This window comes from Papio anubis, chromosome 2 (genome assembly GCF_008728515.1).
Source record: "Papio anubis isolate 15944 chromosome 2, Panubis1.0, whole genome shotgun sequence".
Classification (NCBI taxonomy): Eukaryota; Metazoa; Chordata; class Mammalia; order Primates; family Cercopithecidae; genus Papio; species Papio anubis.
In genome coordinates this window covers 32,008,017-32,035,722 of record NC_044977.1, presented here as the reverse complement: position 1 = coordinate 32,035,722, position 27,706 = coordinate 32,008,017, and positions in this window count along the sequence as shown.

The window sequence follows — 27,706 nt, the reverse complement described above, 5'->3', positions numbered from 1 at the left end:
TAATTATTGTTATAATTAAATTGTTGTTATAAAACAGAAGATAAATATAGGTGACAGAGCTTGGAAGGAAGGAGAGCAAAGAGAAATGGGCAACTAAGAGAGACATTCTGAAACCGGGTCAATGGTCAATGGTCTTGTTGTTTGAGGTGTTATCCAAGCTTGTCGTCTTGCCACCAAAAGTATTAAGAAGCATGGATACAAAGGGTGAGGTTGAAGTAAACATTTAATAAGTGAAAGAAGAAAGCTCTCGGCAACAGAGAGGGGAGCCCTAGTGGGCTGCTGTTTTACAGTTGAATTCAGAAGCTTTTATAAGAAACACCTGTCAGCTCTGCAGCTGCTTGAGCAAATTATCTTATCTGTACAGCTGTCTGTGTAACTTCCCTTATCTATGCAGCTATAGGTTTGTCTCTAGGTAAGCACAAAGCACAGCTTCTCTTGTTTGTATAACTGTGGGTTTGTTTTAGGTAAGCCCCCCTCCCCTCCCCATGAAAGCACCCATGGAGCCCACCATGTCTATGTCTGAAAAGGGGAGGTAACTTTTTCCTGGGATCCCACCAATCACAAAAAGAACAAAAGGCTTCTATGCTGGACCTTGCCTCCTTATCTGTGCAGCTGCAGCCTGAGTTTTCCCCAGGTTGCTCTACTTGTGCCTGTAGCTGTGATGTTTCAGGCTGCTTCTCCAATGACTAGCCTTAGCTGTCTACCTAACTTTTTGCTTTTTTTCTCCCTAAATTGTATGGTGGATGACAAACAAACAAACAAACAAAAAACAGGTTTGGCAAGGCTGTTCAAAGCTGTAGAAGTAAGCAGGAAAGAAAAAACAAGCTATATTCGGAGGAAAAGGGTGGAGGAAAATTTGAAGAAGGTGTAAAAAGAGCTCAGTCTTCAGCAATTGTGGCAAAAATTCAGTGGAGATCATATAATGTAGATCAATTTAACATTTGCCATATAAGAACAGTTGCCCCGGGAAGCAGGACTAGGGTAGAGATGTCTTCATTATTTGATTCATTTAACCATGCATGTATAATACATTGATTTACATTTTTAAAAATACGTGACTTATACAAACACTTCTGGTAATGGATTTTGAAGAAAAATAAATATTTTTCCTTACTGATGTATCACTTCTACTTACATTCTTGTTTTACTAAAAGAGGAACAATCTTCTCATTATTCATTAGAGGATGATTCATGTACACAATCCGGCGTTGGAGTACCAGGGACCTCACAGTCTCCATAGAGATGGTGCGTATTTCATGACAGTTATTGTGCCATTTGGATTCTGGGCAAGATATTCCTCTGGTGAGTTAATTAATACTTATGAGGGGAAAACAGATATTTGAGGAGCAGGTTTTTTCACAGATGAATAATTAAGGCTAAGAAAATCTTCAAAGTCCAGATTCAGCTGGGGTTCAGTTCTTAGTTCAGATACAGCTGAGGCAAAAAAAAAAAAGGAGAAACAAAATTAAATATAAAAGTATGTCATGCTAGATTTATATGATGCCTAAGACTGGTCTTCCTCAAATTTTTTTTTTTTTTTTTTGAGACGGAGTCTCGCTCTGTCGCCCAGGCTGGAGTGCAGTGGCCAGATCTCAGCTCACTGCAAGCTCCGCCTCCCGGGATCCCACCGTTCTCCTGCCTCAGCCTCAGGAGTAGCTGGGGCTACAGGCGCCTGCCACCTCGCCTGGCTGGTTTTTGCATTTTTTAGTAGAGACGGGGCCAAATTTTTATATGAAGCCAAAGTATAGGAAACATATCCCTCTCAGATATTTCTCCCAACATTTTACAAAACTTCACAGTACCATTTCCTGTACCCACTGACAGGCCCTCCAATTTGAGAAGAATAGTTGATGTCGTAACTTTCACTCAACCTTACATAAACCCCCAACACTTTAAATGCATGTCAACATCATGAGGAGACACTATGACACTATAACTATTCCTGTAACTTTGTGTTAATTTGAAGACTGGGAAGCCCCTATTCTCTTAGAGTCTTCATCCTTCTTCTTTCTTTCCTGCCTCTTTTTCTTTTTCTCTCATTTCTCAACTCTCCAGTGTGAAAGTCCTTCATAAATTTTACTCATGGTAAGAATGCTACTAACTGATCTAAACTAAGGGTGTGGTGATTGTGGGCACAATAATTTAATGATAAAAGCAAATAATTCTCCTGAGATCTTCAAAAGTATTGATTTCCTCAGTCCTCTGCTATAGTATGTTAAGATTGGCAGAAGGCCACAATTTCTTTGTTGGTTGAGAAAAAATTCCAGTAATTTTCCCTGACACCACATGGTAGCAGAAAAGGGCATCTGATTAGGTTATTCTCTAATAGGAAGTTAAAGTGAAATTTTTAATTTTCCTGCTATAGGAAAGAAGGGCTTTGGAAAATCTATTAAGTGACATGTATATATGTATGTGTATGCCTCCGTGTGTGTGTTTTCAAGGTGTCAAAATATACAAAAATAAGACAAATTAGAATTATATTTTCAAAGCTTTCATTTCTAGATAAGATGGAGTAGTTTGCAGGAGAATGCTTCTATTGAGAATAATAATATAAACTGAATTAATGACACAAGAATTTACTTAAAGGCATCAGACAACTGAAAAGCCAAGAAGAATTAGAGGGAGTAAAATATAGAGAGGAGGGAGTCTTTCAGAGGACAGCTGAGAGTCAGCAGCAACAACCTGGGGTTATTTTTGTCAGTCCTTTGTGGGTTGGAAGTTGAGAATCGGGAAACAGATAAACCCTTGGAGTTTTCTGGAATCTTGCAGCCCTAGAGTGAGTGGAGGGACAAATAGAAGACTTTGTAGAGCTTCAGACACATGCCAATTTCTCCCTTAACATCTTGCTGAACTGCAAATCTGATATGGTGGGAAGTTAAAAGGTAAATCAATATCTCAGGAAGTCAGAGTGGAATTTTTCCAGACCTAAGGTTCTTAGAAGATAAAAATCTCTAGGAAGGCGGCCTAGAGATTAAAAACTCTAAAAAAGCGTGTTGAATTCATGCAGTGAAAAGCTGCCAACACCTTTTTTCTGAGGATACCTGTTGATATCTGTAAGAATCCAGCTTTGACCTTAAGTAGAACTCTGCTGATGATCAACAAATAAATCAAAAGAGCATTTGGTGATTTCTTGGGCTAAAGTAACAAAACTGAAGACTTGAAGAAACTCACGCATAGAGCCGCCTTCCCCCTCAAAACATTACCGAATTCTGATTTTGTGCAGAGAAAAAGAAACACAGAGTTAAGTTCAATCTCTCAACAGCTCAGAAAAAATTCTCATAGTCTCTCAGTGCTAAGGAGACAAATACGCATTAGTCTCACAATTGGAAGCTCTGGAGGTTCATGCTTTAAAAAGAGTGCTAAACCAATTAGAAAATATTTTTAACAGAATTACAATGAAGATGTGACATATCAAAACTTGTGATATATAGCTGAGGAAGTGAACAAAGGAAAATGTGTTGCCTTAGATCCACACATTCGAAGAAAAAGGCAGAAAATTGATGATCAGAGCTTCCATGTCAAGATACTAGTAAATCAGCAGGAAATCAAAACTACAGAAAGTAGAAGAAAGGACGTAACAAAGACAAGAGCAAAACTCAATAAAATAGAAGATAAAATAACAACATTTGGGCTGGTCACAGTGGCTCATGCCTGTAATCCCAGCACTTTGGGAGGCCGAGGTGGGTGGATCACCTGAGGTCAGGGGTTCGAGACCAGCCTGGCCAACATGGTGAAACCCCATCTCTACTAAAAATGCAAAAATTAGCCGGGTGTGGTGGTGGGCACCTGTAATCCCAGCTACTAGGGAGGCTGAGGCAGGGGAATTGCTTGAACCTGGGAGGCAGAGGTTGCAGTGAGCCAAGATAGCACCACTGCACTCCAGCCTGGGTGACAGAGCAAGCAAGACTCTGTCTCAAAGATAAATAAATAAATAAATAAAATAAAATAAAAAGTAAAATAACAACTTTCAAGTGAGCATTTACTAGTAAAATTTATACACCCCAGGTGAGGTTAACCAAGAGAAAAAAGAAAGAAAATACAATTTACCAATATTGTGATAAATAGGGAAACCCTACCACAAATTCTACAGACATTAAGAAAAACAATATTTTTACCAATTACGTGAAAATAACTTTGAAAATTGGCATAAAATGTAACTTATCAAAATAGACAGAAGAAAAAATAAAAAAAACAGAGAAGTGAGCTATCTATTCATGATACTGAATCCATTATTAATCATCCAGATGAAATACCAAGGCTCTTGTATCTTCACTGGTGAATATTTCTAAATACTCGAAGGGAGAAAAATTATCAATCTTGTAAAACTCTTCAAAGATGAGGAAAAACACATACCAACAATTTTTATTTTTATTTTTATTTCACAGCTGGCTATGTGACTCAAACAGTCAACTTTTTAAAATCTATGTATCTGTATGTCTGTGTATTTATACTGTATGTACATGATGTTTCACTACCAAAATATATAAAAGAACTGTGCCGGGTGCGGTGGCTCAAGCCTGTAATCCCAGCACTTTGGGAGGCCAAGACGGGCAGATCACGAGGTCAGGAGATGGAGAGCATCCTGGCTAACACGGTGAAACCCCGTCTCTACTAAAAAAAATACAAAAAACTAGCCCAGTTAGGCTGGCGGGCTCTGTAGTCCCAGCTCGAGGCTGAGGCAGGAGAATGGCGTAGTCCTCGAGGCTGGAGCTTCTGCGAGCTGAGATCACAAGCCCACTGCACTCCAGCCTGGCGACAGAGCGAGACTCCGCCTCAAAAAAAAAAAAAAAAAAAAAAAAAAAAAAAAAAAAAAAGAACTGTATAACTGGCTTGGAGAAAGTAAGTGCTTAAATCAAATATTTTATCAGGAAAATAAAAATATGTCTTTTAGTGTATGTAACTTTAATAATCTTTAGTAAATAAAGACGGTTTTTAAATTATTGGTATAATAAAACAGAGGTGTCTTTAAAATTTAATGTAGACATTTGGTCTGAATAAGGAAGGTCAGATACTGTCTCTGCTAGATATAAAACTTTTCTTGTCTAATACTTTTGATACTTGCTTAACTTGCCTATAAATGTGTCTTTAGATTTGAGCCTGTAGGGCCATGTCAAGGCCCAGCCTCAGACATTGTTCATTGTCTTGGACTCTGCATCTAGTACATAATTAAAATTTGTTACTTACTAGGTTTTTCACTAAAAATAAAAATAAGTGTTACTAAGAGTTAACACTGTAATTAAAACTACTAGATATAAGAGAAACAATTCTATACACAAAGTATGTAAGAAAAAGAGAATGTGTTTTTATTAAAAGGGTTATAAAAAGAAATGAAAATGTAGTTTTTTTAAAAAGAGAAAGTAATTTTGTCTATTTTAGCGGTATGTAAAAACTATATTAAATGGGGTGTTTAAAAATGATAGATTAAACAATGGATAAAGTTTGAAAAAAGTGTAAAAGAATTATAAAAGGTTTATAAAAATATTACCTTATGAGGTAAGTTTGGACGGAATTGTTTATAAGATTTTATTTAAAATTATCTTTTGCATTAATAATATTTACACTTTGCAAAGGTAAAATATGGCTTTCTCTTTTGAACAAGATTTTCATATAATATTAAGAAATAGTAAAAGATTTTGTTATTTTCACCTTTTGAGTAAACTGCAAAAAGAGAGAGAGAAGAAAGAGGACAGACAGATTCAATTGAGCTCATGCTGTCTTGTTATTTGGGAAACTGAGTCTCAATCAAAGAGTAAAGGTTTTTGTGCTTTTTAAAATCTTTAAATTCTCATATTGTCTAAGATAATGACTTCTTTTACAGTGACCTGGGATACTATTTTGTCAAGTATTTTAAACCTTTAATACTCAAAAAATTTTTCAAAATCAAAATTTCAAGTTCCAAACTCAGTTTTTTGTTTTTTTTTTTAAATCTCATTAACTTTTTTTGGTGCTAGGTCTTCTGAAGTCCAAAAGAGACATATTAAGTTAATTCAAGATGTTAAAATCATACAGGAAGCATTATCAAATATGAAATGGTGTTTAACTGTCTCTGAGTCCTATTTATATAAATGTGTTAGTAAAATGTATTTCAAAAGTATATGAGGTTTCTAGAATTCTAATATGTCTTTGTATATGTTATCTACAATAAATATGGTTATTACATTAAATTGCTGCATGTTACAGAAATAACCAAATTTTCTTGTCATTTATATCTTTGACCATGGCTGTTTGGGCTTTTGTCATCCACAGACAATTAACGTTTTGCTTTGATTCCTCTCAAAAAGCGCTTTATAACCAGCAATAGCCCAAAACTTCCTTCTTTAAGGAGTTCACAGGAAGAACTCTGACAAGCTCTTGAATGCAGGTTTCAGATAATCCTTCTGACTGTGACATGAAACCAGAGAAAAAATAATTTAGGACTCTCATTGAAGAACTAATATGTTCAGGAGGATTACTAACCCCCGTATCAAGCAGAATGAGTAATTGCATTGGACTGAATGAATAGGGGACTAAAATTATTTTTAAGACTTTTTTTGTTTGATGCATTGCAGATTCTGGGTTTTTTGGTCAGAATCAAGATTTTTTTTTTCTTTTGAGCTATTTATAGCTTTTATTTTATATTTTTTATTTTTCTGAGATGGAGTTTCACTCTTGTTGCCCAGGCTGGAGTGCAGTGGTGCGATCTAAGCTCACTGAAACCTCCGCCACCCAGGTTCAAGCAATTCTCCTACCTCAGCCTCCCGAGTAGCTGAGCTATTTATAGCTTTTAACAGTTGAGTAAACTATACTCTTGTGATCAAAATTTGAATCATATTTCTTTCATGCTACCTGATTTCTCCAGAATGTGGAAACCATTTGAAAGTATTAATTTATGGCAATATAATTATTTGCATAAGTTCAATAAAAATCTGTTTTCTTTTGTAACAGGATATGATTGGAGACATTGGTTATGTTTCCAAGGCTTTGAGTGAACTGGCATATTTTCAGATAAAAACAGATGGCTTTGAGGAATTAAAAATGACTTTATAAGGTGATAAAAGACCCTTGAAAGGACTAGTCTCATACCTTGTCTATGCAATTGTTTTTACGCTCTTGACCTGTGTTAAGAAAAGAATGCCACTTTCTGACAAGCCCAGGAACCTCAAGTTATTTTGGGACCTTGAGAAGTGTAGAATTCACCCAATTCATGCAGGTATATGCAGGCACAGATAAATCCTTTGCTAGGCTCTAAAGGCTTCTTAAAAGTAAAAATCGGATATTCCTTATAAGAAAGCTCCAGTAAAGCCAATTCAAAATGAGCCTATCAGCCAATAATTATTCTTGCTGTACTTTATGCAAATAATCAGGCCATATAACCACTATAATAATGGTCTTATTATACTACAGTTTATTTTGCAAATAAATTGTTTTTACTATGATTTGTCTTTAGTAAAAATGGGAAAATATAAAATATTACATTTCCAAAGAAACTATAGTATACCTGTTATTAGACTCTAGCCTTGTCTATTGTTTTTCAGTTTTTATTATTTATCTATAATTTATCTGGACTAGATCTTGAATTCGTTCCTACCAGTCTCCAGACTAATGTTTTAAAATTATTTTTCTCCCATTTTTTTAACTTGGAGTCACTAGAAATTAAAACCATGCTTTTTTTTTTTTTGAGATGGAGTCTCGCTGTGTCGCCCAGGCTGGAGTGCAGTGGCGCAATCTCAGCTCACTGCAAGCTCCGCCTCCCGGGTTTACGCCATTCTCCTACCTCAGCCTCCCCAGTACCTGGGACTACAGGCGCCCGCCAACTCGCCCGACTAGTTTTTTTGCATTTTTTAGTAGAGACGGGGTTTCACCGTGTTAGCCAGGATGGTCTCGATCTCCTGACCTTGTGATTAGCCCGTCTCGGCCTCCCAAAGTGCTGGGATTACAGGCTTGAGCCACCGCGCCCGGCAACCATGCTTTTCTTAAAACCCTGCACACTGAAGCTAGACAACTTGAACTTTGGAAGAAATAACAGCAATTTCATGCCTGACTACTGATGTACAGACTTCTTGTAATATAGCCTGAATCTGTTTTCCAAGATTGCTTTCCCTTTGTTGCTGTAATCTGGTCTTGGTAGCCCCCTTTTTCTCTTTTTTTCCCTTTCATTCTTTCTTCCTTCACCTTTTTTGCTCCATAGGACACAAAACTTGACAACCTCCTAGAAATGAGCCTTCCTAGTAATGTGGAGCCTAACCACGTAGGAATACACTCTATAGCAAAAAGGGATCACACCAAACCCATAACCAGAGACTAATATTCTTCTACAATGCTTTCTCCAAAAGATTTTGAAGAATGGGGGGAAATGTGGAAGAAAATAAAATCTCAGGATCCTGAACTCACTATGCCAAAGGGAAAGTGAAGTCTGGCAACTAAGTGATACAAGACACTACCTTCCTTTTTTTTCCCAAATAGATTACTGTAATTTCACATGCTTATGTTATGTACAATGTAGACTTACTGAGCATGAAATGAATGCATAATTGGCTTTCTCCCACTCCCTCCTTTTCACATGTAAAACATAGACTCACTGAGTGCTCATTACTACCCTTCTTCCTGTTTTTTCCTTCCCCTTCTGCTTCCTCCTTCCTCTTTAAACATTGGCATTCACAAAATCCTGTTTGAAAAGCAGCACAGGGAACAGATCGTACTGTGACTTGCGTTTGTTTTTCCTGGGCACGTCCTCAACTGTGGCAAAATAACCCTCAAAATCAATCAAGTTTGCCTTAATTACTTCTTTTACTTACACTGTATAAGCTTAATAGTAAAGCCTAATAAACATATTTCAAGAAAAAAGAATTACAGACCAATATCTTTCCTGGGCTTCGATCCTAAGATAAATATTGGATAATCAAATTAACCAATACATTATAAAAGGATACACAGTAATTATCACTAAGGTTTCCTTCTCTTCAGTAATGCAAGGATGATTTAATATTCATAAATCAATTAATTTAAATCACCATTGACATGGTTAGGCTTTGTGTCTCCACCCAAATCTCATCTTGAATTATAATCCCCAGGTGTTGAGGGAGAGAACTGGTGGGAAGTGATTGGATCATCTGGGCAGTTCCCCATGCTGTTCTCACGATAGTGAGCGAGTTCTCACAAGATTTCATGGTTTTATAAGCGTTTGATAGCTTCTCTCTTGCTCACTCACTTCTCTCTCCTGCCACCATGTGAAGAAGGTCCTCCTTTGCTCTTCACTTCTCACCATGAGTGTAAGTTTCCTGAAGCCTCCCCAGCCATGTGGAACTGTGAGTCAATTAAACCTCTTTCGTTTATAAATTACCCAGGCTCTGGTATTTCTTTATAGCAGTGTGAGAATGGACTAATACAACCGTATTAACAGAAAAAGTGAGAAAAATGATGTGATTAATAGATTCAGAAAAAAGCACTTGATATGTTTCTATACCTATTTATGAAAGAAGAACAGCTAGCTAGGAATATAAGAGAATTTCCTTTATATAATGAACGAAAACTAAAACAAACCTTCAGCTAACATTACACTGAATGGTGAAACTATTAATGTTTTTCCTTTGAGCTCAATAACAAGACGAAAATTCCCACCACTCTCAGTCCTTCTCTCCAACAGGTGACTAGAGATCCTAGCTAGGACAATAAGCTGTGAGAAAGAAAGAAAATGAATAAAGATGGGAATACATTAAATAAGAGTCTTTATTTCCGGGTGACATGATTTTGTACCTAAGGAATTAGAAAAATTTACATTGTTATTATAATTAACGAGTCAATTCAGGAAGATCCTGAATTCAAGGTCAATATTTCAAAATAAATAAGATGTGCAGTTTCAGTTTTAATGTATAAACAGCGTGGAATTCATCATCTCACCCTAACACAAGAAAAAGGCTGAACAAATAAAAATCAAGGGTCTTTATTATACTCTTCAGAGAATTAAAAGCACAGGGAAAACTATGACCCTTAAATCAGTAGAGACATGAACAGAAAGGCAATGAGATCAGCTTACTTGGAATGAAAGTCACTGGTGTCATAAAATGGTAGGGACATATCAATGATAATTTTGATGGACTGCCAGAGGCTTAGTGTGAATCAACTTGAGAATGATAAACTCTTCAGAGCTGCAGTCTTAGGGAGACCCCACAATTCCATAGGTTTCACCTCCAGGAAACTTAACAGCTTTCATAGTGAAGAGCCAAGAAAAATCACTTCATATGTTTAAAAACAGAATAGGAAATGTAACCATTTTTAAATAAGCCCTGTGCATTTTTCATTAAAAAAACTACTTTCTAGGGAAAAAAAAAATATGTATACGTGTGTGTATATGTATATACATATATATATAATTACCAGAACCTTATCTTATGTAGATGGAAGGAAAATGACCTAACTCCAGTCATCTTTTGCTTTCCTGTCTCATCTAATGTGGTAAGGGAGAGAAAAATAAGTAAGAAAATGTATGAAGGTCATAGTATTGTGGGATTCAGGAGGATGGGAGAGAGACCTCGTGTTGAAACAGGAGAATCTTTTTATTTTTATTTTTAATTTTTATTAAACTTTAAGTTCTAGGGTACATGTGCACAACGTGCAGGTATGTTACATATGTATACATGTGCCACAATGGTGTGCTGCACCCATTAACTCATCATTTACATTAGGTATATCTCCTAATGCTGTCCCTCCCCTCCCCCCACCCCACAACAGGCCCTGGTATGTGATGTTCCCCGCCCTGCATCCAAGTGTTCTTATTGTTCAATTCCCACCTATGAGTGAGAACATGTGGTGTTCGGTTTTTTGTCCTTTCAATAGTTTTCTGAAAATGATGGTTTCCAGCTTCATCCATGTCCCTACAAAGGACATGAACTCATCCTTTTTTATGGCTGCATAGTATTCCATGGTGTATATGTGCCACATTTTCTTAATCCAGTCTATCATTCATGGACATTTGGGTTGGTTACAAGTCTTTGCTATTGTGAATAGTGCCGCACTAAACATATGCATGCATGTGTCTTTATAGAGCATGATTTATAATCCTTTGGGTATATACCCAGTAATGGGACGGCTGGGTCAAATTATATTTCTAGTTCTAGATCCTTGAGGAATCGCCACACTGTCTTCCACAATTGTTGAACTAGTTTACACTCCCATCAACAGTGTAAAAGTGTTGCTATTTCTCCACATTCTCTCCAGCACCTGTTATTTCCTGACTTTTAAATGATCGCCATTCTAACTGGTGTGAGATGGTATCTCATTGTGGTTTTGATTTGTATTTCTCTGATGGCCAGTCATGATGAGCATTTTTTCATATGTCTGTTGGTTGCATAAATGTCTTCTTTGAGAAATGTCTGTTCATATCCTTTGCCCACTTTTTGATGGGGTTGCTTTTTTCTTGTAAATTTGTTTGAGTTCTTTGTAGATTCTGGATATTAGCCCTTTGTCAGATGAGTAGATTGCAAAAATTTTCTCCCATTCTGTAGATTGCCTGTTCACTCTGATGGTAGTTTATTTTGCTGTGCAGAAGCTCTTTAGTTTAATGAGATCCCATTTGTCAATTTTAGCTTTTGTTGCCATTGCTTTTGGTGTTTTAGACATGAAGTCCTTGCCTATGCCTATGTCCTGAATGGTATTGCCTAGGTTTTCTTCTAGGGTTTTTATGGTTTTAGGTTTAACATTTAAGTCTTTAATCCATCTGGAATTAATTTTTGTATAAGGTGTAAGGAAGGTATCCAGTTTCAGCTTTCTACATATGGCTAGCTAGTTTTCCTAGCACCATTTATTAAATAGGAAATCCTTTCCCCATTTCTTGTTTTTGTCGGGTTTGTCAAAGATCAGATGGTTGTAGATGTGTGGTATTATTTCTGAGGTCTCTGCTCTGTTCTATTGGACTATCTCTCTGTTTTGGTGCCAGTACCACGCTGTTTTGGTTACTGTAGCCTTGTAGTATAGTTTGAAGTAAGGTAGCACGATGCTTCCAGCTTTGTTCTTTTGGCTTAGGATTGTCTTGGCAATGTGGGTTCTTTTTTGGTTCCATATGAACTTTAAAGTAGTTTTTCCCAATTCTGTGAAAAAGTCACTGGTAGCTTGATGGGGATGGCATTGAATCTATAAATTACCTTGGGCAGTATGGCCATTTTCTCAACATTGTTTCTTCCTATCCATGAGCATGGAATGTTCTTCCATTTGTTTGTGTCCTCCTTTATTTTGTTAAGCAGTGGTTTGTAGTTCTCCTTGAAGAGGTCCTTCACATCCCTTGTAAGTTGGATTCCTAGGTATTTTATTCTCTTTGAAGCAATTGTGAATGGGAGTTCACTCATGATTTGGCTGTCTGTCTGTCTGTTATTGTTGTACAAGAATGCTTGTGATTTTTGCACATTGATTTTGTATCCTGAGAATTTGCTAAAGTTGCTTATAAGCTTAAGGAGATTTTGGGCTGAGACGATGGGGTTTTCTAAATATACAATCATGTCATCTGCAAACAGGGACAATTTGATGTCTTCTTTTCCTAATTGAATACCCTTTATTTCTTTCTCCTGCCTGATTGCCCTGGCCAGAACTTCCAACGCTATGTTTAATAAGAGTACTGAAAGAGGGCATCCCTGTCTTGTGCCACTTTTCAAAGGGAATGCTTCCAGTTTTTGCCCATTCAGTATGATATTGGCTGTGGGTTTGTCATAAATAGCTCTTATTATTTTGAGATACATCCCATCAATACCTAATTTATTGAGAATTTTTAGCATGAAAGGCTGTTGAATTTTGTCAAAGGCCTTTTCTGCATCTATTGAGACAATCATGTGGTTTTTGTCTTTGGTTCTGTTTATATGCTGGATTACGTTTATTGATCTACGTATGTTGGACCAGCCTTGCATCCCAGGAATGAAGCTCACTTGATCATGGTGGATAAGCTTTTTATGTGCTGCTGGATTTGGTTTGCCAGTATTGTATTGAGGATTTTTGCATCGATGTTCATCAGGGATATTGGTCTAAAATTCTCTTTTTTTGTTATGTCTCTGCCAGGCTTTAGTATCAGGATGATGCTGGCCTCATAAAATAGGTTAGGAAGGATTCCCTCTTTTTCTGTTAATTGGAATAGTTTCAGAAGGAATGGTACCAGCTCCTCCTTGTACCTCTGGTAGAATTCCGCTGTGAATCCATCTAGTCCTGGACTGTTTTTGGCTGGTAGGCTATTGACTATTGCCTCAATCTCAGAGCCTGTTATTGGTCTATTCAGGGATTCAACTTCTTCCTGGTTTAGTCTTGGGAGAGTGTATGTGTCCAGGAATTTATCCATTTCTTCTAGATTTTCTAGTTTATTTGCGTAGAGGTGTTTATAGTATTCTCTGATGCTAGTTTGTATTTCTGTGGGATTGGTGGTGATATTTCCTTTATCATTTTTCATTGCATCTATGGATTCTTCTCTCTTTTCTTCTTTATTAGTCTTGCTAGTGATCTATCAATTTTGTTATCTTTTCAAAAATCAGCTCCTGGATTCATTGATTTTTGAAGGTTTTTTTTGTGTCTCTATCTCCTTCAGTTCTGCTCTGATCTTAGTTATTTCTTGGCTTCTGCTAACTTTTGAATGTGTTTGCTCTTGCTTCTCTAGTTTTTTAAATTGTGATGTTAGGGTGTCAATTTTAGATCTTTCCTGCTTTCTCTTGTGGGTATTTAGTGCTATAGATTTCCCTCTACACACTGCTTTAAATGTGTCCCAGAGATTCTGGTATGTTGTATCTTTGTTCTCATTGGTTTCAAAGAACATCTTTATTTCTGCCTTAATTTCTTTATGTACCCAGTAGTCATTCAGGAGCAGGTTGTTCAGTTTCCATGTAGTTGAGCGGTTTTGAGTGAGATTCTTAATCCTGAGTTCTGGTTTGATTGCACTGTGGTCTGAGAGACAGTTTATTGTAATTTCTGTTCTCTCACATTTGCTGAGGAGTGCATTACTTCCAACTATGCGGTCAATTTTGAAATAAGTGGGATGTGGTGCTGACAAGAATGTATATTCGAAACAGGAGAATCTTTTATTGAGTGCACTCAGGCCCAGCTGACTCAACGTCTGACAGACTGGGCCCAGAACGAGGACAGCACTTGGCTTTTATACACACTTCACAAAAGGAGGCGGGCTAGCTTGAAGCAAGCTTACAGTGGCGTGAAAGCAGGGATACAGAGGCAGGACAAAGACGGTTAATCAAATTGTAACAGGTTCATAACTCAGGATTACACATTACCATTGCTATGCAACCCAGATGTCTGTTATCTGGGTTTGCCTAGGCACAGGCTTATACTATAACCTTCACTATGGCACCCAGGTGGCTGTAAGTCAGGTCTGCTCTGAGGCTCATGACCTTCACTCTACTGCTTAGATAAAACAGAATACTTGAAGTCACTAGTTATGGAGAACAGGGATCGGTAAACTCATTCCATAAAACAAATGAAAATTTGTTTTTCTTCTCCCTATGTTGAGGGAGTGCTGGGAGAGTCTCCAGAGCACATTAGATAATATTATCAAGACTCTTCCTGAGTCTGGGCTGTCCTGTTGCTGCCTCTGGGACAAGTCAGCCTAATACAGGAATACTTTCTTCTCTTACTTTTTAATTTTATTTTTCTTTGATTTCCCGGCTCAATAGCATATAGCCAAGGTACACAGGCTCACTCAAAGAGTGAGAATTAATCGTAAGATTTTAGAACGCTTTCCCTCCACAATTCCTTACCACCATCAACAGGGCTCTAGTATAATAGCATTGGATTATAGCTGAAATAGTTGCAAGTCTCAGACTCTAATTAATAAGCAGTTCTTAGGGATATTCAAAGAAATTTTTTACACTTTGAGGTAAATTATTTATGAGAAAATGTGCTTTATCTTGGAAATTGTGTTCAAACATTAGCTTACTATTTTGTAAAATAAATGCTTATGAAGCTAACACTGTTGCCGGATTCAGGAGGATGAGAGAGACCTTGGGTTGAAACAGGAGAATCTTTACTGAGGAAGAGACAAACAAAGAAACTATAGTTATGTGAAGCCCTTGACACCTGCTGCTACATAAACAATAATGAAACCCAACTTTTAGCCACATTTGCATAAAACCCACACTAAAAGCCTATTTATCTCAGTTTTTATTACCGCATGTATCATGTCTGACCTTTGACAAAAAATTGCAAGCCATGTCGAAAGACAAGAATGGTCCAGAAGCAGTGGTTCACGCCTGTAATCCCAGCACTCTGGGAGGCCGAGGCAGGCAGATCACGAGGTCAGGAGTTCGGGACCAGTCTGTCCAACATGGTGAAACTCTGTCTCTATAAAATACAAAAAATTAACCGGACATGGTGGCACACAGCTGTAATCCCAGCTACTCAGGAGGCTCAGGCAAGAGAATTGCTTGAACCCGGGAGGCAGAAGTTGCACTGAGCCGAGATTCCATCACTGCACTTCAGCCTGGGCAACAGAGACTCCGTCTCAAAGAAAAAAAAAAAAAGAGAGACAAGAACAAAGACAGCCTGAAGAGACAAAGCAAACATTAAATTATGTTCAGATAAAGCACAAACTTTAGAATTATCAGGCAGGAAATTTAAAATAACTATGATTCATATAGTAAGGACTCGGGTGGAAAAAGTAGACAATGTGCAAGTATAATATAAGCAGAGAGATGGAAACTTTAAGAAGCAATAAAAAGAAAATGCAAGAGATAGTACCAATGATAATCACAACAGAGTAACAAATTGAAGAAAGTCTTTGATGGGCTCATCAATAAATTGGACATGGCCAAGGGTAGAATTAGTGGCTTCTAGATATTTCTAGGTATCTTCTAGATATTTCAATAGAAATTTCCCAAAGTAAAATATAAAGAGGGAAAAATAAAATATCCAAAAATGGTAAGAAATTTTCAGATAATTTTTATGCACGATTGGAATATCAGAAGGAGGAGAGAGAATTAAGGAGAAGAAACATTTGAATAATGGCTGAGAACTTTCCAAAATTAACGGCAAACATGAAATTACAGACTCTGAAATCTGAGATAACATCAAGCAGAATAAATACCCAAAAAAATCTATATTATGTTCAAATTTCAGAAAAACAGACAGAGAAAATCTTGAAATACGAGGGAGAAAATAAATCTTATCTATGGAGGAAAAAAGAGTAAGAGTTACAATGAACTTCTCATCAAACCAATTCAAGCATGGCGAGAGTGGAGTAAAATATTTAAAGTGTTTAAAAAAAAAATCCACCAACCTAAAATTCTCATGTAAAAGTGAAGGATAAGACTTTCTCAGACAAACAAAATCAAATAATTCATTACCAGCAGACCTACAGACTTGCTATGCCAAATGTGTGTGTGTGTGTGTGTGTGTGTGTGTGTGTGTGTGTGTAAAAGAAGCTGTTTTGATAGAGCAAAAATAATACAGATAGAAAACTTGAATCTACATAAAAAAGTAAAAGCATCAGAAAAGAATAAAGGTAAAACAAGATATTTTATTTTATTTTATTTTATTTTTTTTTGAGACGGAGTTTCGCTCTGTCGCCCAGGCTGGAGTGCAGTGGCCGGATCTCAGCTCACTACAAGCTCCGCCTCCCCGGTTCACGCCATTCTCCTGCCTCAGCCTCCCGAGTAGCTGGGACTACAGGCGCTCGCCACCTCGCCCGGCTAGTTTTTTGTACTTTTTAGTAGAGACGGGGTTTCACCATATTAACCAGGATGGTCTCGATCTCCTGACCTCGTGATCCGCCCGTCTCGGCCTCCCAAAGTGCTGGGATTACAGGCTTGAGCCACCGCGCCCGGCCAAGATATTTTATTTTTTATACACCTGATCTAATTGTTGAAAGTAGTAACAGTGACAAAGCATTGTGTAATTATAGCATATGTATAAACAAAATACACGGCAAAAATATTATAAAAGATAGGAGGGAGAAACTTGGAATACTCTGTTATAAAGTACCCACAATGCTCATGAAATTGTATAGTGTTATTTTAATGTAGATTACAATTAGTTGTAAATGTATCATGCAAACTCTAGGAAAGTCATCCAAATGTTTTTAAAAAGAAGTCTAATGGGTATGCTAAGAGAGGAGAGAAAATTGAATCATATAAAATAATTAAAACTAGAGAAGCTAGGGAAAGTATGAAAAAGAAGCAAATTACAAGGGTAAATAACAAAACAGTTATAAACATAGCAGATATTAATCCAACTGTATTACTGATCATCTTCTAATGAATGGTCTAAATATACCAATAAAAAGTAATTGCCAGACAACATTTTTTCTTTTTTTTTTTGAGACGGAGTCTTGCTCTGTCGCCCAGGCTGGGGTGCAGTGGTGCAATCTCAACTCACTGCAAGCTCCAACTCCTGGGTTCAAGTGATTCTCCTGCTTCAGCCTCCTGAGTAGCTGGGACTACAGGCTTGTGCCACCACACCTAGCTAATTTTTGTATTAGTAGAGATAGGGTTTCACCATGTTGGCCGGGCTGGTCTTGAACTCCTGACCTCAGGTTGTCCACCCTCCTTGGCTTCCCAAAGTGCTAGGATTATAGGCGTGAGCAACTACACCCAGCCCAGACTACATTTTTTCTAAAAAATCTATATGCTGTCTACAAGACATTCACTACATGCAGTCAGCCCTCTATATCCTTGAGTTCTACATCTCTGGATTCAACTAGCAACAGACCAAAAATATTTGGGAACAAAATGGTTAGTTGTGTCTGTACTGAATAGGCACAGACTTTTTTTTTTTGTCATTATTCCCTAACAAGACAGTATCACAACATTACATAGCATTTACATTGTATTAGGTATTATAGGTAATCTAGAAATGATTTACAGATTCTCTCAGAACCATCCACAGAAAATTATGGCAAAGCCACTGAAGTCACAGATGAATCAATGGAACAAGACTGACTATTTAGAAACACTGTGATGCAGTATTTTACATACAGCTCTGGTTTTAACACTGTATAAAACTTTTATATAATTAAATGTACCTTTAGTTTTACAGGAGAAGCAGGTTATAAAATAAAGTACTTTATAGATGATTTCTGAAGAGTTGTAAATGTAAGAAGTGTGAGTATCAGCTCCTCTGGGTTCTGGTTACTGCTGACATTTTGTTGGTCTGAGCAAATCAGTAATTTGTGTATAGATTTTTCAAAATTTAGAGCTAGTGTTTATATTGGAAGGTAATAATTATAATTTTGAAAGATTTTTGAGATTATCACATCCAGTTTATACACATACAATAAAAATTTTAGCTCTAGGAGTTTCATATTTTGGTCATAGTTTCAACATTTTAACATGTGAATTATAGGGTTCCATGCTGGCTTCCAGATTTTATTATTTGACTACAAACAATGAAATTTGAGAGAGAGATACATATATTATGTTTATAATATATAATATATTACATATATTACATATGTAATATATGATACACATAATTATATATGTAATATATAATATGTGATACACATAATTATATATGTAATATATGATACATATATTATATATGTAATATGTGATATATATTATGCATATTATATGTAATATGTGATATATATTATGCATATTATATGTAATATATGATACATTATGCATATATGTAATATATGATATATATTATATAGTACATAATGTATATTATATAACACATTACATATATTATATACTGCATTATAATATATAATATATATTTATTAAAAATTAAATATATAGTAAATATATATTTATTAAATATTAAATATAAATATTAAATATATAAAATATACAATATGTATATAATATATATTTATATAATGCAATATATATTATATACTATATATGTAATGTATTATATTTGTACTATATATTATATGATATATATCATATTATATAATACATATTATGTATTATGTAATACATATTATATATTATATAATATATAATATATTATATTTATTATATAATGAAGATAATATATTATAATATTATGTATATTATACCATTTATATATTAAATATTATATATAATATATAAATGATAATATATTAATATATATAATATATTAAGTATATTATATAATATATTATATACAATATATAAAAATATATTTTATATATATTTACATATATTTTTATATATTACATATATTATACTCATATATGTGAATTAATATATATTATATTATTATACTTAGATATAATTAATTACTATTAATATATAATTAATAATATATTATATTATATATCAGTTGATATAATACAATATGATATATATTGTATAATATATATTATTATTACTATATTATATATTATATATTACACACAACATATAATTATATATTGTATATTACACATAACATACAATTATATATTATATATTACACATAACATACAATTATATATTCTATATTACACATAACATATAATTATATATTCTATATTACACATAACATATAATTATATATTATATATATAATTTGAAGGAAGGAGGGAAATGTTATCTTTCTCTGTTTCTATAAGAGATAAATACAGTGGATATTTTTCTATTGGTAATGATTGAGTTCACCTTTTTCATAAGGTATTTTCTTTCTCTTCTGAGTAACTCAAATAAAATCTGGCCCTTGTGAAACCTGGGAAATCTCATCTGTTGAAATACAAGGTTAAACACATTCCAAGAGATCTGTTCAAACTAAAATTATTTTTTATACTTTGAGGTGCTTGAGAAAAAGACTACATTATTTATGAGAAAATGTGCTTTATCTTGGAAATTGTGTTCAAACATTAGCTTACTGTTTTGTAAAATAAATGCTTATGAAGCTAACACTGTTGCAGGATTCAGGAGGATGAGAGACCTCAGGTCGAAACAGAAGAATCTTTACTGAGTGCACTCAGGCCCAGCTGACTCACATCCAAAAGACAGGGCCCAGAACAACGACAGCACCTGACTTTACACACATTTCACAAAACAGGATGAGCTAGCTTGAAGCAAGCTTACAGTGGCATCAAAGGAGGGATCTAGACGCAAGACAAAGACAGGATTGCATATAACCGTTGCCAAGCAACCCAGATGTTTGTTATCTAGGTTTGTCTGTGCACAGGTTTATCCAGGCCTACTCAGGTTTTTCATGACCTTTGTTGTACTTCTTAAATAAAACAGAATACTTGAAGTCACTAGTTAAGAGAACAAGAATCTATAAACTCATTCCATAAAACAAAGGAAAATTTGTTTTTCTTCTCCCTATGTTGAGGGAGTGCTGGGAGAGTCTCCAGAGCACATTAGATAATATTATCAAGACTTTTCCTGGGTCTGGGCTGTGCCTGTTGCTGCCTCTGGGACAAATTAGCCTAAAATAGGAAAACTTTTTTCTCTTTCTTTTCAATTTTATTATTTTTTAAATTTCCCGCTTCATTCTCCCCTTTGAGGCCTTTTATAAAGGAAGTTTACTAGAAGACCTCAATATTACTTAATTTTGCATGAAGAGATAAGATTTCTTTTTTGAGCAAAGATTGATATATACACAAAGCCATTAGCTGAGTGTTAGTTTGTCTAGCTATGTTTTTAGTCAACTGTGTTAACAGATACTATAGTACTCAGTGGAACTGTGGATTATGGGAAAGAGTGAGCCTATGGATGTTATCTGGCAAACATTAAAATATAAAGATCTGACTCCTTCGTGGGAGAGAGACTTTAGTCTGGTTTAAGAGACTTCCTTTCCTTGACCCAGTGCAAATCTTCTTTTTTTTTTTTTTTTTTTGAGACGGAGTCTCACTCTGTCACCCAGGCTGGAGTGCAGTGGCCGGATCTCGGCTCACTGCAAGCTCCTTCTCCCAGGTTTACGCCATTCTCCTGCCTCAGCCTCCTGAGTAGCCGCCACCTCGCCTGGCTAATTTTTTTGTATTTTTTAGTAGAGATGGGGTTTCACCGTGTTAGCCAGGATGGTCTCGATCTCCTGACCTCGTGATCCGCCCATCTTGGCCTCCCAAAGTGCTGGGATTACAGGCTTGAGCCACCGCGCCCGGCCGCAAATCTTAAACCAGGTCCTAGATAAAAGCTTAGGGTTATAGCATACATAAGACTGGCTATTCATTGGGTCACAGACTGAATAGGTTTTTTGGTTGTACATACAAGTCTCCAGAGGGGTTTCTGTGTATTCATAGTATGTATGGTACCATAAAGTCTTAACTACTGTGTTTCTTATTTACGTAGCGTGCACGCACTGATGGCAACTATCTATGTGCTTTTCTTTTCGTATAGACTTAGGTACAAATAAAGCCAAGGCAAAAAGTAACATTGTTATACTAAATATGGACAGAAAGAGTTCTCCCTTGGGCAGAGAGATTGGCAATAATGGTAGCATAGTAATAAAATAACTAGTCATACTAAGATAGTAATTAAACATAAAATTTGTATGCACATCTACTCATTTGATGAAGACTCCTCAAGCTTCGGCCATGCGTAGACTAGTCAACTTCCGGTTGCATGACTAGAGCAGGGCTTACAGTTTTCCTCCAGCTTCCGCCGTGTGTAGACTGGCCAGCTTCTAGAGTGGCCAGAGCAGGGCTGCTGTTATTTCTACTGGTTACATGGTCTTGTCGCAGGATCAGCCATGTTGGATGGTCTGGGTCTCATTGACTGATCCACTGATCCTGGGCCGCTGGTTTTAGCTGACTGTGGTGAATCCAAGGCATGATACCTGAAACTTTAACAGCAGTGGGAGTAGACAAGATTATTATAGAATGGGGCCTATCCTATATGAGTCCTAGAGTGGTTGGATTTTCTTTTTTAACTTAAGTTCCTGGGTTTGAAAGGGTGTATTGCGGGGGGGTCTGTCAGACTTATAGGCATTTTTTCTATATCTAGCCATGCACTTTTTGCATGGCCATACTTAAAGACTGCATTTGCCTTTTTAAAGTTAGTTTTCCTAGTTTACAGAGATCACTTTTAATCTGACTTATGATGAGGGGTGGCTGGCCGAACAAAATCTCATAGGGCGAATACCTACTTTGTTTGGTGGGGGTGCACCTGACTCGGAGGAGGACCATGGGCAAGACCTGATCTTACCTTAGATGAGTTTCTTGGCAAAATTTCTTCAGCAGCTGTTTGAGTGTCCGGTTCATGTACTCCACTTTACCTGAGCTCCGTGGCCTGTAGGGTGTATATAATTTCCACTTTATTTTTAATAGTCAAGTTAAGTTCTGAACTATTTCAGCCACAAATGTTGGTCCATTGTCTGATTCTAGAGTTAGAGGCAGTCCAAATCTGGGAATAACGGTTAACAACACATTGGTCACCTCTAGTGCCTTCTCTGTTTGGGGGGGGAAGGCCTTGACCTATCCTGAAAAGGTGCAAATGAACACCAACATGTATTGATAACGCCCCTCTTCAGGGCAATTCGGTGAAGTCCGTAAGCAGTTTTTCACAGGGCATGGCTTCTGTTTCCTGAACTCCCAGGGACTGAGTAGGCCCTTGTCGTGGATTGTTCTGAACACAAGTTAAACACTGTTTGTTTATAAATGGCTTGAGTAATAGCAATGAGCCATGGCACATAGAAAATAATGTCCTAATAATGTCTTCAGTGCTTTTTTTTTTTTTTAATGTGAGTTCCTTGGTGGAACTGTTTTACTAATCTGGGGGCCACCATTTCCAGTATGGGTAGCCTCACATTGGAGATTTTTTACCATTCTCCTTCAATGTAGTTTCTATTTTCGTGGGCAAACCAAGTCCTTTCATTTGTAGTGTAGCTTGGGATCTCTGGGAGGGGAATCTCTAGGAAGAGAGGCATAGCCAAGGCTTCCTCTTTACAAGGTGGAGTTGTCACGGCAGCCTGCTTTGCCTCTTTGTCTGCCTTTCTGTTTTATTTAGCCTTCGGTGTTCTTGCTTTTTGGTGCCCTTTGCAGTGCATTACTGCCACCTTTTTGGGGGGCCTATACAGCATTTAAGAGCTGTAGAATTTCTTCCTTGTACTTTATTTCTTTACTTCCAGCAGTTAAAAGTCTTTTTTTTTTCTTTTTAAATAGCCTCATGAACATGCAGAGTGGCAGAAGCATATTTGGAATCTGTTTAAATATTTGCCTTCTTGTCTTTTGCTAGCCAGAGAGCTCTTTTCAGAGCTATTAGCTCTGCTTTCTAAGCAGAAGTTCCTGCAGGCAAGGACTGCACCTCTACTACCGAGTTCAGAGTTACCACTGCATATCTAGCTCGGTGGACTTCCTTTAGTATGAAACTGCTTCCATTAGTAAAATATTCAATGTCCGGGTTCCTGAGGGGCTGATCTGTCAAATCTTTCCAGCTTGAGAGCACCTCATCTACCACATCCACACAGCAATAAAGGGGGCCTCCTGGCACTGACTTGATGAGGAAGGAGCAAGGTAGCTGGGTTTAGGGTATTCACAGTCTCTAAAGTCAGTTTATTAGCTTCCTGCCCCAGTAGGGCAGCGGCAGCTAGTGCTTTAAAACAAGAAGGTCATCCAAGTGCCACAGAATCTAATTGCCTGGATAAGTATGTCACTGGGTGATGCCGTGACCTTATGGCTTGAGTTAGAACCTTTATAGCCTCCCTTTTACTTGTGGACATACAAGAAGAAAAGTTTAGTTAGTTAGATCTGGTAGTCCTAAAACTGGGGCCTGAGTCAAGGCTTTTTTTTATTTCCCTAAGAGCCTTTTCCTGGTCGGCCTTCCAGAGGAGGGGCTCTTTCTTTCCTCCCCTTTGTGGCTTCGTATAATGGCTTAGCCATGAGCAAGAAATTTGGGACGGAAATGCGGCAGAACCTTGCTGCCCTTAGGAACTTTTTAATCTGACGCCTGGTGGTTGGAGTAGGAAGTGCACAAACAGCCTGCTTTTGTTCTCTACTAAGCCATCTTTCCTCTTGGCTTATATAAAAGCTTAAATACTGGACAGTTTTAGAGCAGATTTGAGCCTTTTTTCCTGACACTTTATATCCTGCCTTTTACAGCAGGTGCAGGAGGTCTTGGGTTCCTCCTGGGTGCAGTAGCCCTTGGCTGGTGATTTTCTTATACCACAGCCCCGACCATTTTCCTTATTCTTTTGACATTCATCTTTTCAGTGTCCTTTCCTTTTGCACCATGCACATTAATCTCTCTTTAGCCTCTGCAGGCTTTCAAATTCTTGTCCAGAATAGCCTCTTCCACGACTGCGTTCATGCCCATGTCCAAGCCTCCTTGCAAAGTCAGCTTCTCTTCCCATAAGGGTTGCTGCTAGCAAATTAGCCTTTCTTAAGCCTCTGATCAGCCTCCTTTTTTGCCTGCTGATCTCGGTTAATGTACACCTTGGTAGCCACTTTAATAAGCTGTGTAGTATTCACGCCTGCGTAGTCTCTGCGATTTTTGCCTGATATCTCCTTGGGCTTGCCTTACAAACGCTGTATTCACCATGCACTGATTTGCAGCAGCCTCAGGGTTAAATGGAGTGTACAACCAAATTGCGTCACAAAATCTTTTATAAAACTGGCTGGTGCTTTTATCTGTACCTTGCAGCACCTCTGAGATTTTTTTCTATATTGATTGCCTTTTTCTTCTACCATCTTTTAGGCTTTGCAGAAGTGCTTCTCGGCATCTTTGCAGGCACTGAAGCTGGACTGCATCATCTGTGTCCTAGTGGGGGTCCACTCGTCCTCTTAAGAGGTGTAAGCATAACTTGGGCACGGACAGACCTGAGACAGCCTGCTCGACTTTTCGAGCATTTCACTTTAACTTCCTGGAGTTCTGATTTCTCCTTCTCGGGTGAGACTGGGAGCGTGTATCCATTTGAACTTAACTACTTAGGGGCAGTTAGACTTGGTAAAGGGGGGTAGATTGTCCCGCGATTCTTGCAAAACCAGTTTTTTTTTTTTTTTTTTGCCTTTCCTGAGACGTTTCTTTTGTCTCCATAGCTGCCAGGGCAGCTGATTTTTACTTTCACTTTTGGCCTGGCAGTGCTACAAGCCCTTGTGACTTTCCTTTTAACTCTGTAGCTGCCGGCGCAGCTGATTTCTCTTGGCGTGAGCTGCGAGCATTCTGCAATAAACTGCTAGGCAGGGCTGCATCTATTTCGCCATTAGTCAATATGAAGCCTTTGTCTGAATGTCCTGGCTGTCCTCCTACCCTAGTCACCACCTTAAAACACACGACCAATTTCTTTATCTACAGTGCCTTCGGTCAGCCAACCACACTAAAAGAGGGCTATTTTAATTCACAGAGAGTTTTCAGCATCTGAGGGGTTAACCTGACTCCTTAATCTCCTGGAAAGCGTTTTTGTAAAGTTCTTTAGCGTGCATTCCAAGGCGGTGGGTTTAGAGGATTTTCCTCCTATTTCCTCCCAGTAACCATACAGCACATTCACCCTTCCTTTTCTCCCTTCAAGGCTTAGCACACTCCCTCCTCCTTTCCTTTTAGGCTGATTGGACCCAGTTGGTCCTATATGTTGCTCGGAGTATACAGCCTCTACTAAGAGACCTGCAGCTCCCTGCATGTCACTCCTCACATTGGTTTATCCTGGAACTGTCTCTTTCACACACTTTCACAAACTTCCCCTGCCCCAGGACTCCTCATCAGATGAAACTGTAGCAGGAGGAGCCGCAGACAAAACCCCTCAGACACCAAGTTAAAGAAGGAAGAGGTTTATTTGACTGGGGGCATTGGCAAGACTCCTGTCTCAAGAGCTGAGCTCCCGGAGTAAGCAATTCCTGTCCCTTTTAAAGGCTCACAACTCTAAGGGGGTGCCTGTGAGAGGGTCGTGATTGATTGGGCAAGCAGGGGGTATGTGACTGGAGGCTGCATGCACCGGTAATTAGATCGGGACAAAACAAGATAGGGATTTTCACAGTTCATTTCTATACAATGTCTGTAATCTATAGATAAGAGAACCAATTAGGTCAGGGGTCAATCTTTAACTACCAGGCCCAGGGTGCAGCACCAGGCTGTCTGCCTGTGGATTTCATTTCTGCCTTTTAGTCTTTACTACTTCTTTCTTTGGAGGCAGAAATTGGGCATAAGACGATATGAGGGGTGGTCTCCTCCCTTATTCCCCCCTTTTGAGACTGTCACTCATTTTATTAGTGGGAGGACCCATGTCTTCTTGAAAGACAGATTGATAGTAATTCATATAGTACACTTGTGCTGAAGCATTTTGGTGAACTAAGGTAGTGATGAAGCTTTTTATCATTTGAAGAAGTACAGGTAGCAAACAAGGGAGCAGTAAGTAGGTTCTTATTACTATTATAACTCTTGTTGTAAGGGTTTTAATCCTCCTAGTGCTGGGAACCATTTTCTAAACATGGCCCCGGGATCAAATCCATGCCACACTTGCACAGTCACATGTGCCAGTTTTGTCATATCTCTAACTATGTCTTCAACTACTTGCCCTTGATTATCTATGTGTAGGCAGCAATTAGTAAGGTTAAATTTCCTACAGACCTCTCCTTCAGCTGCTAGCAAGTAGTCGAGAGTCCATCTATTTTGATAGATAGCATTTCTCATCTGAGTTTCTTGCCAGGCCAGAATAGTCAAGGCTCTGCCGGTTTTATAGTGATTATTTTTAAGACAGCTTGCAACCATATGATTCGGTTGATCATGTAAATGGGGGTCCGGTATTCCCACGAGCCATCTTGCACCTAAGAAGCAGGCCTATAATATTGTATGATTCTCTCAGAGGGCCATTTATCATTTTTTCAATTTCTTATAGCTATGCTTCTCTTTTCACGGGAAGCATAGACAAGGAAGCCCAGGAGTTCACCTGTTTTAATGGGCAGTAGGAAGAAAGATGGTTTAATGGTGCCAATAACACAACTACCTGCCCACTGGTCAGGTACTTTGGTGTAAGTTCTATGACCACATATCCAGTATAATCCAGTGGGGACTGTCTAGTCCTGGTGGGACTCCAGGTGGGTCCACATGGTTTGCAACTTTGGGAATTTACTAAACGGATTTCTCTCTGTGTGATTTGAACTCCACCACGTGACTGTTTTTGTGGTACCATTATACAGTTTTTGTCTCAGACAACTAGGTCATCCTACGGGGTGAGTGAATTCTTTTCCTTCTCTAGCTATGCAATGTTGTCCAATAATTGAGGCTTTTAGGACCTAGAAATTATCAGGGTGATTCTTTTGAGCTGGGAATTCATCAGGAACTGGGTCTGTAGGTACTAATTCTCGGGCTTCCTATGGCCATTGATCTCTTATTACAGTTCCTCCACATACATAACATGAAGTGACATTGAGAGACTGTGCTACGTGCTCGGCTAATTGCAAAAACAAATTTCTTGTTTTTCCTGGAATTTCTGGTACTGGCACTTTTAGTTTATCATGGAAGATTCGAAATACTGGCTTAGGAGAGCATTTATAAACTTTTTCTCAAACCATGATATTTACTTGAAGATTCAGTCTAGCTCCCTCAATTTCTAGGGTTACACGTTCCCTTTTTTTTCCAGCGAGGATCAAGGGGATTGGTTATTACTGGCTCTAAGGGGTTACATTGTCCCTTAGTACAGGAAGGGCCATTTTTTCCTTTCTGAAGGTGGACTGGATCCTTTTCATTTTTTATTTTTTAATGTGCAGATGGAATATTTGATCCATTTTAACCAGGCATTTGCATCGTGGTATCCTGTCTTGATTGCTAAAGTTTGTTTTAAGTCTTTAACTTCTATGATCCCCTAGTAAAATGAATGTATGGTTTGAGGGAAATTACAAAAACCAGTTGGGGCTGTCCATCCTTGTTTTTCAGTGGTCTACAGAACATTGGACCAACTACAG